Genomic DNA, 7,434 nt, shown 5'->3' with positions numbered 1-7,434 from the left:
AAAGCCTAGTTCCTGCTACTGAAAAGGATTTAGAAGACGCAGCTATGCAGTGGAATGGGAAAGAAAGGATTTTTCTCTAACAGGAACGAGTTAATTAGTTCATGTTCCATGGATCATTTGTATTATTAGTAGTAATGATGTGGAACAAGTCATTTTACCTTCACACCACAAATTAATTTTTAAATTTGTAGATTACTCATTAATTTCTACCCACCACCTTTCACATATTACATAAATAAAAATTCTGCGGAATAGGAGTTATCAAAAAGGAACTTTTCCAGTTTTTCAAATTTAAGTTTGCTGTCTGTCACGTATTTAATATCATACACATAAGTGATCAAAAATTATTGTGGTAGCACTGTGAACCCCTTTTTATGTTAAGGCCAACATAACTCTGGAATAGTGAATGTCATTTTTTATTCTGGTGTTATTATTATGTACATCATTGTTCCACTTGATGCAATAGGCGATTTACAATGGACTTCATGAGGGAATAAATATACCTTGTAGCAGTAGTTAAGAAGCATAATTCCTTAAACATATATCTAGAAGATGATCAATGGTGAGCACCACAAATTATTCTTACAGCACGTTTTTCAGCAACATAAACTTGCTTTCTGAAAGCTGAGTTACTCTGTAACATTATTCCATGTCACGTTATTGATCGAAAATACGCAAAATACGCTAACTTACGGATTCGTTTCTCCCCTTGATTTGAAATGATTCGAAGTGTGAATGAGGCTGAATTGAACTGTTTTAGGAATTAAAAAATGTGTCTTTTATAGTTTAAATCGTCATCAATATGGACACCTAAAAATGTTATTGTTTCTACCCAAGTTACAATTTCTTGAGTATGTGTTGCACTTTTCATTTATGTAGTACCTCTAGATGTGCAGAACTGAACATGTATCTTTTTGAAATTGGGTGTGACGCTATTTTCAGTAAATCAGTCAATAATATTTTTAAGAATATTACATATATTTGAAATCTAGAGTAATATTAAATATGAAAGTAACTTCAACAGCCAAGATCGCTAACTATAATTTATTTTAGATTACCAGTTCGGCAAATCTAAGTTGGCATCGTCGGATCTTATGCAAATGCCCGTCATAAGGTCCGATTATGGCTGCTTAGATTTGCCAAACCCAGTAATCAAAAATAAATTATAATTAGCGACCTTGTCTGTTGAAGTTATTACTTCTGTACTTACTGTACATATGATAGAGATATCTTGAAGTGTATTTGCATAAGACCCAATGATGGAAACTTACATTTGCCAAAAATGCTCATCAAAAGTGAATTAGTGATTTTGGCTATTGAAGTTTTTACTTATTTATTTCTAATTAAGCATATTATTTACCATTTACTCTGTTTCTGTTTGTATGTTTGTAGTAATCACAATACCAGTGTCACCTGCTAAAAGATCTAATTCTGCTTGTTGAATCTCGGATGAATGGTCGTTTACGTACATGAGAAACAATAGATGATCTAAGACTGAGACTTGCAGAAATCAGTTGGTGATTTCTCCCTAGTCATAAGAATCTTCGCTGCTAGTATTAACTGAATAATTAAGTACATATTTCTGCATTCTTTTCGTTAGATACGACATTGTCCATTGCTTGGCTATATCACTGATTCAATAAAAACCACAGTTTATCTAGAAAATTGTGATTCACACAGATAATGTCAAACAGCTCACAGAAAACACCAACTAGCGCTACTGTACTATTAAATGCTTTTTTAAAATTACGTGTGTGTATTTGTGAATGGCATTCTGAGCAGAACAACTCTTCTGAAATCCAAATTACGATTTGCTAAGGATACTATTGTTGCTCAGGTGAGATACAGTTCTAGAGTACATCAGAAATTTTGGAACACGATGTCAGCAGTGTAAAAAAGTCGGTTGTTATTGACATCTCCCGAATCACCTTTCTTATAGAGGGGTTTAACAATGGCATATTTCAGTCTCTCTATAAAAATGCCCTGAGTTAGTGATGCATTACACATTGGAGACAAGTAGCTCTTATGTGGAAACAAGTCTTTAATACACTGTTAGAAACATTATCAAAGCGAGGTGAGCTTCTATTTTTGAGTGAATATATAATTTGCTTAATATCAGATGGAGAAATGACTGAAACATCTATATTATTTAATTTTATGTGAGTTGCTTTGTGAACATACTTCTCTAATTCTTTTCTCATGATCTTCTTGGCCCTAAATTTCTACTACATTTAAAAGAAAACGATTAAACTCGTCTATTGCCTATAACTGATTATTTATAATCATAATATTTAAATCAATAGTGATGTTATCCTGTTCTGTGGCATTTTTTTTTTTTGTCTCCCGTTTCACTATATTCAATATAGATATAAGTCTGTTGTCTGAATTACTCATTTCATGTTTCTTGATTTTTAATTACTTTTCTTAGTAACTGAATAGTTTTTGTAATGTGCAGCTACTGCAAGATTTTTACTTCTCCTTGCCAACAAACACATTTCCCTTTACCTTTCACAAGATACCGTAATCCCCCTAATCATCCAAGGCTTTTTATACTGCTCTTTAATGTCCTTTCTGTGTAGCTAATGATCGAAGCTATTTTCAAATAATGATACGAATTTATCATGCAATAGACTGCATTTCATATCAGCATTTGTTTCACTATAAATTTCATCCCAGTTCATCCTTTGTAAACTATCTTTAAAAACGTTTGCCCTGGAGTCTTCAGTTAATCTGATTTCTGTTAATGGGAATTTATAATGTAGGGCACTATCTTATTGATCGTAATTAGGTGTGCTTCATGATCAGAGAGAGCATTTGTTACAGGAAATAGTTATTTTCTTACTTTAAGCTTCATCAAAGTAAATATTGTCAGACAGAGTTCTAATGCCCTTATCCACCAATATTGAGAAGTTAATTACTGTGATTAAATTGTCGAATCGAAATAAAGTTTCGAGATCATTTTTCCTCTCGGAATCCCATAGAAAATATACACTGAAATCACCACACACTATTAACTACTTGTTGTAGTCTGCTAGATAGCATAGTTAGGAATCCATTTTTGTCTCATAAACAGTTCAAACTTTCTCTAGTGGTTCAAATGGTTCAAATGGCTCTGAGCACATTTACATGTGCTGATCTCTAGAAAATATACTACTTTCAATGATTTTGCACTTGTGTTCTGTCTTGTGACAACTACCTTTTTCCAGAATGAGATTTTCACTCTGCACCGGAGAGTGCAGAGATATGAAACTTCCTGGCAGATTAAAACCGTGTGCCGGACCGAGACTCGAACTCGTAACCTTTGCCTTTCGATGGCAAGTGCTCTACCATCTGAGCTACCCAAGCACGACTCTCACCCGGAGTCGCGGCTGGTTCCTTGTTGAGTGCGGGTGCAGCTTAGCGGTGCAGCGTTGTGTGATGTTTAGTGCATAGGAGAAGTGTTATCAAGTGTTATTAGTGGTTTGGCTGTTTATCTTCCGGGCTTGTAAGTACTGAACATTGCCATATAAGTCGCGTTTTTGTTCGGTGAATTAGAGTTTTCCGCTGCCCCCTTGTTCATCATGTCGGATACTCTCAGAAAAAACACGTTAAGGTTTCGTTCGACAAAAATACTCGTCATGTTCAGCCCACTGCAATGCTGATCCAAGACTGTTTGCACTATAACTTTGGTATTTCAGGAGATAATACTGCATTCCCCAGATTTCAGTGAAAAGTATTGCGTGTTTCTCAGATTGTATAATTCTGTTTCGTTGTACAATATTTTAATGAAATCAGGGGGACAGTTTCAGTTTCGTCACCGTAATGATTCTGTGAGCGCGGTTGAAATATGTAATGCTAACGGTGAGCTGAAGACTATCAGAATTTGAATCTTCCTCCTGAACTAGGTAATCATGATTTACTACAGTTTCTTTCTAAATATGGCCACATTACTGCATCTGGTTGCAAGGCACATGTTATCTACCTCGGACAGAAACCAACGTGTCATGTTTGTAATGATGCGAGACACCTTCGCGAAAACTGTCCACAGCGGGTGTTCGGTTTGAGAAACAATCTACAAAAATCGTACCAGACTGCAATTACAGGACATGATACCCACCGGTACCGTGCGAGATACTAGCGAAGTTCCCTAAATAACGGATACGGAACCACCCCTAATCACCTTTGATGATTACCCTCCTTTGATGAAAGGAATGAGAAAAGCGTCGCCGAATGTACAGACAGATAGCGAGGAAAGTGGAAGAAGCACTGAAGTCCAACCTGTAATTCCTACGCAAGAAACCAGTGTAGTAGATGAGTCGGTAATTTCTCCACATGCATGTGACACCGAAATGATAGCATATGACCATCTCATTAACATTGAACGGCCTTTGGAAAAGGAAAGCTCGAACTCCGAAGCGGAAGACGATGGTGACAGTTCTTCTCAACAACCGAGGAAGCAGAAATCTGATAAAGTGGTGAACTTACCCGTTGGAACTGCGAGGGATACACCTGTGTCAGTCTATGTAGAAGTACCTAGGCTACATCAGTCACCTAAATCAGACGTCACAGACTCCCACAGCCATGCCACTCAGGAACAGTAAAGTAAACAACAGCCGATGGACAGAGGAACACAACAGGCTACAACGCAACAACAGCTGACGGCTCAGTTGAGGACACCGCTAGACTTTGAACAATCCGCCAGCAGTTAGACGTCGCTTAACCCCCAAAGTGCAGCAAAATCGTCACGGGTGCAGCTCAAACTGAACTTAAACGTTGCACGTAACAAAACCAAGACTGAAGAAGTGAAAGATCACCGAAAAGACAAAGGAAATGTAGATACACCACTAGCTCAAACAGCACATGACCCTGGATCGAACCATTAAAAACGTGTAATTAGATAAATGGAAATCAAAAGAGCACTCACGTTTTTAACGTTAAATGTTTGTGGGATAAGGACTGAAAAAAAGATCAAGATCTTGGGGAAATTTCTTCGAACTAATGACATCGATGTTGCCTTTTTGCAAGAATTAGATTGCGAAAAGATAGGTTTCTTCCTGTCGTATAATGTGTATAACAACGTTGGTATCGGCGGCAGGGGTTGCTGTATCTTAACCAGGGATGGATTAGAGTTACGGGACGTAGAAAAAGAGCCGGAAGGACGCATCGTCAAAGGAGTTCTGCATTGGATAATCCTTTTAAATCTCTACGCTCTTCCGGGTCAAATGACAGAGCTGCAAGGACAAAGTTTTTTTACTGAAGATGTCCCGTATTATCTGAGGCAGGCGAAAGGCGGAATCATCATCGCAAGAGATTTTAATTCCGTACTCAGGGCTATAGATTCGAAAGGCGCAACGCCCTTCTGTGATTCCCTGCTAAACATGATCACAGGTCTGAACATGTATGATCTGGTTGAGCGCCTTGGTATCACACGTACTCACTATAGGCATGTCTCGGCTGCAGCGGCCTCAAGACTTGACCGAATCTATATCACAGTGGCCATAACCATGCAAGATTACGACGTAATTCTTGTCAGCTTTTCCGACCATCACGTTGTGATAGCTAGAGTACAAGGTTTCCTCGTCCCAAAATACGTGGTAGAGGTTACTGGAAACTAAATTGTATCCTGCTCCAAATACCATGGGTCAAAACAGAGTTTAGTGTTCGTTACAGATCGTGGATTAGTCGGGAACGTTTCTTTCGTAACGCTACTGAGTCGTGGATGACCCTTGTAAAAACTTGTATCCGGAAACTATTTATCAACGTCGCCTACAGGAATAATTAAAACAGGAGAAATAACATCGAGCACTATTACCTTGTCACTCGTGAACTGCAAACAAAAGTAGACAATGGGGAGGATCGAATAAGTGATTTAAAAAAATTCAAAAAGAAAATATTAGAACTGCAGGAAAAGGAACTAGAAGCGACAATTCTCACCTGCAAGGATTACGGGCGTATACCAGATGAAAAACGTAGTCTTTATCATCTCACAAGAGAGCGGAAAAGGTGCAAACAGAAGTTTCTAAGTAAGATACTGTGTCCAGATGGGAACGAATTTATTAGTCGTGAAGGGATCGGTGACCATTTCCAAAGACTGTATAATGCACAGCCATCTGATGCTCTGAGAACAGCACATCTGCTACGAAATTGTACGTCCTATTTAACAAACGAAAGGATCACTATGTTGTGCACACCAGTCTCTGAGGAAGAAATTGAACATGTTCTCAAAGGCTTACCAAAGTGCAGGAGTCCAGGAGCCGATGGTATCCTCAATGAATTTTACAAATCCTTCTGGTCAATTGTTAAGAAAGAGTTCATGAAAGTCATGAGGAAGAAACAGCGATTCGGACGCCTCTATTCCGAAAAGGAACCAGGAATTATCGTGCTCGTTCCCCAGAAACCGATTCCACGGTGGATAACGGATTTCAGACCGATTACATTGTTATGTGCTGACTTTCTCGTGTCTTAGCGGCACGGCTAAAGGAAACCCTTCCAGACATCCTCTGACCAAAACAGACGTTTAGCGCGCCTAACAGAAGTATTATTGAAGGTATTTGCTCTTTAAGGGATACAAATTTCTACTCATGGCAGCATACTGCAAAACCACTAGGACTTTTGAGCATGGATTTAGATAACGTCAGCCATCAGTATCTAGGACGTGTGCTACAGCATTTCGGGTATCCACAAGAAACAATAGATCTGTTGCTGCCGAATTAATACCACCTGGTTTCCAAGGTGCAAATCAACGGGCATTTCACTGATGAATTTCAAATTCAAGGATCTGTCCGCCAGGGTTGTCCCTTATCGATGATTGTGTTCGTCATCTCCTTAGAACCTTTACTTCGTACCATCAGCGCCACACTCCTGGGATTACATGTGGGCCCGCAGCGAGTCACCGTGAACGCGTACGCTGATAATGTTACCATAATTATTACCGAACCTCAAGACATCGCAGGAATATCAGCAATAATCGACGATTGTAACGAGGCAGCAGGGGCGAAGATGAACAACGAAAAAACATAGCTCTTGTCGATAAATAAAGGTGCTCATTCTGCGCCACATCCCTTTACCGAATGTGTTGAAATGCAAGTGCTAGGAGTGAAATTCCGTAAAAACATCGACGAGTTAATTGCACAACTTGAGAGGTACGCGCATAGTACGCGACAGTTAAACATCATTCAAAGGATTGAATGCATCAACATCCTAGCCCTATCGAAAATGTGGTATGTTGCTCAAAGCATACCACTCGATCGGAAATATATCGCCCAGGTCAAAAAGTACGTAGTCTGGTTCATTTGGAAAGGTCATTTGTTTCGGGTAGCCAGGGATCAACTGACGAAACCACTTACCGAGGGCGGTCTAGCATTAATAGTTTGTGAGGCAAGATGTTCAGCCCTTATAGTGAAAAATCTGCTGAATACTCTGAACTTGCCTGCCTATCGGTCGGACTTACAGAAA

Source organism: Schistocerca piceifrons, chromosome 6 (assembly GCF_021461385.2).
Source record: "Schistocerca piceifrons isolate TAMUIC-IGC-003096 chromosome 6, iqSchPice1.1, whole genome shotgun sequence".
Classification (NCBI taxonomy): Eukaryota; Metazoa; Arthropoda; class Insecta; order Orthoptera; family Acrididae; genus Schistocerca; species Schistocerca piceifrons.
The sequence above is the reverse complement of the archived record's forward strand: the minus strand, read 5'-3'. Positions refer to the sequence as shown.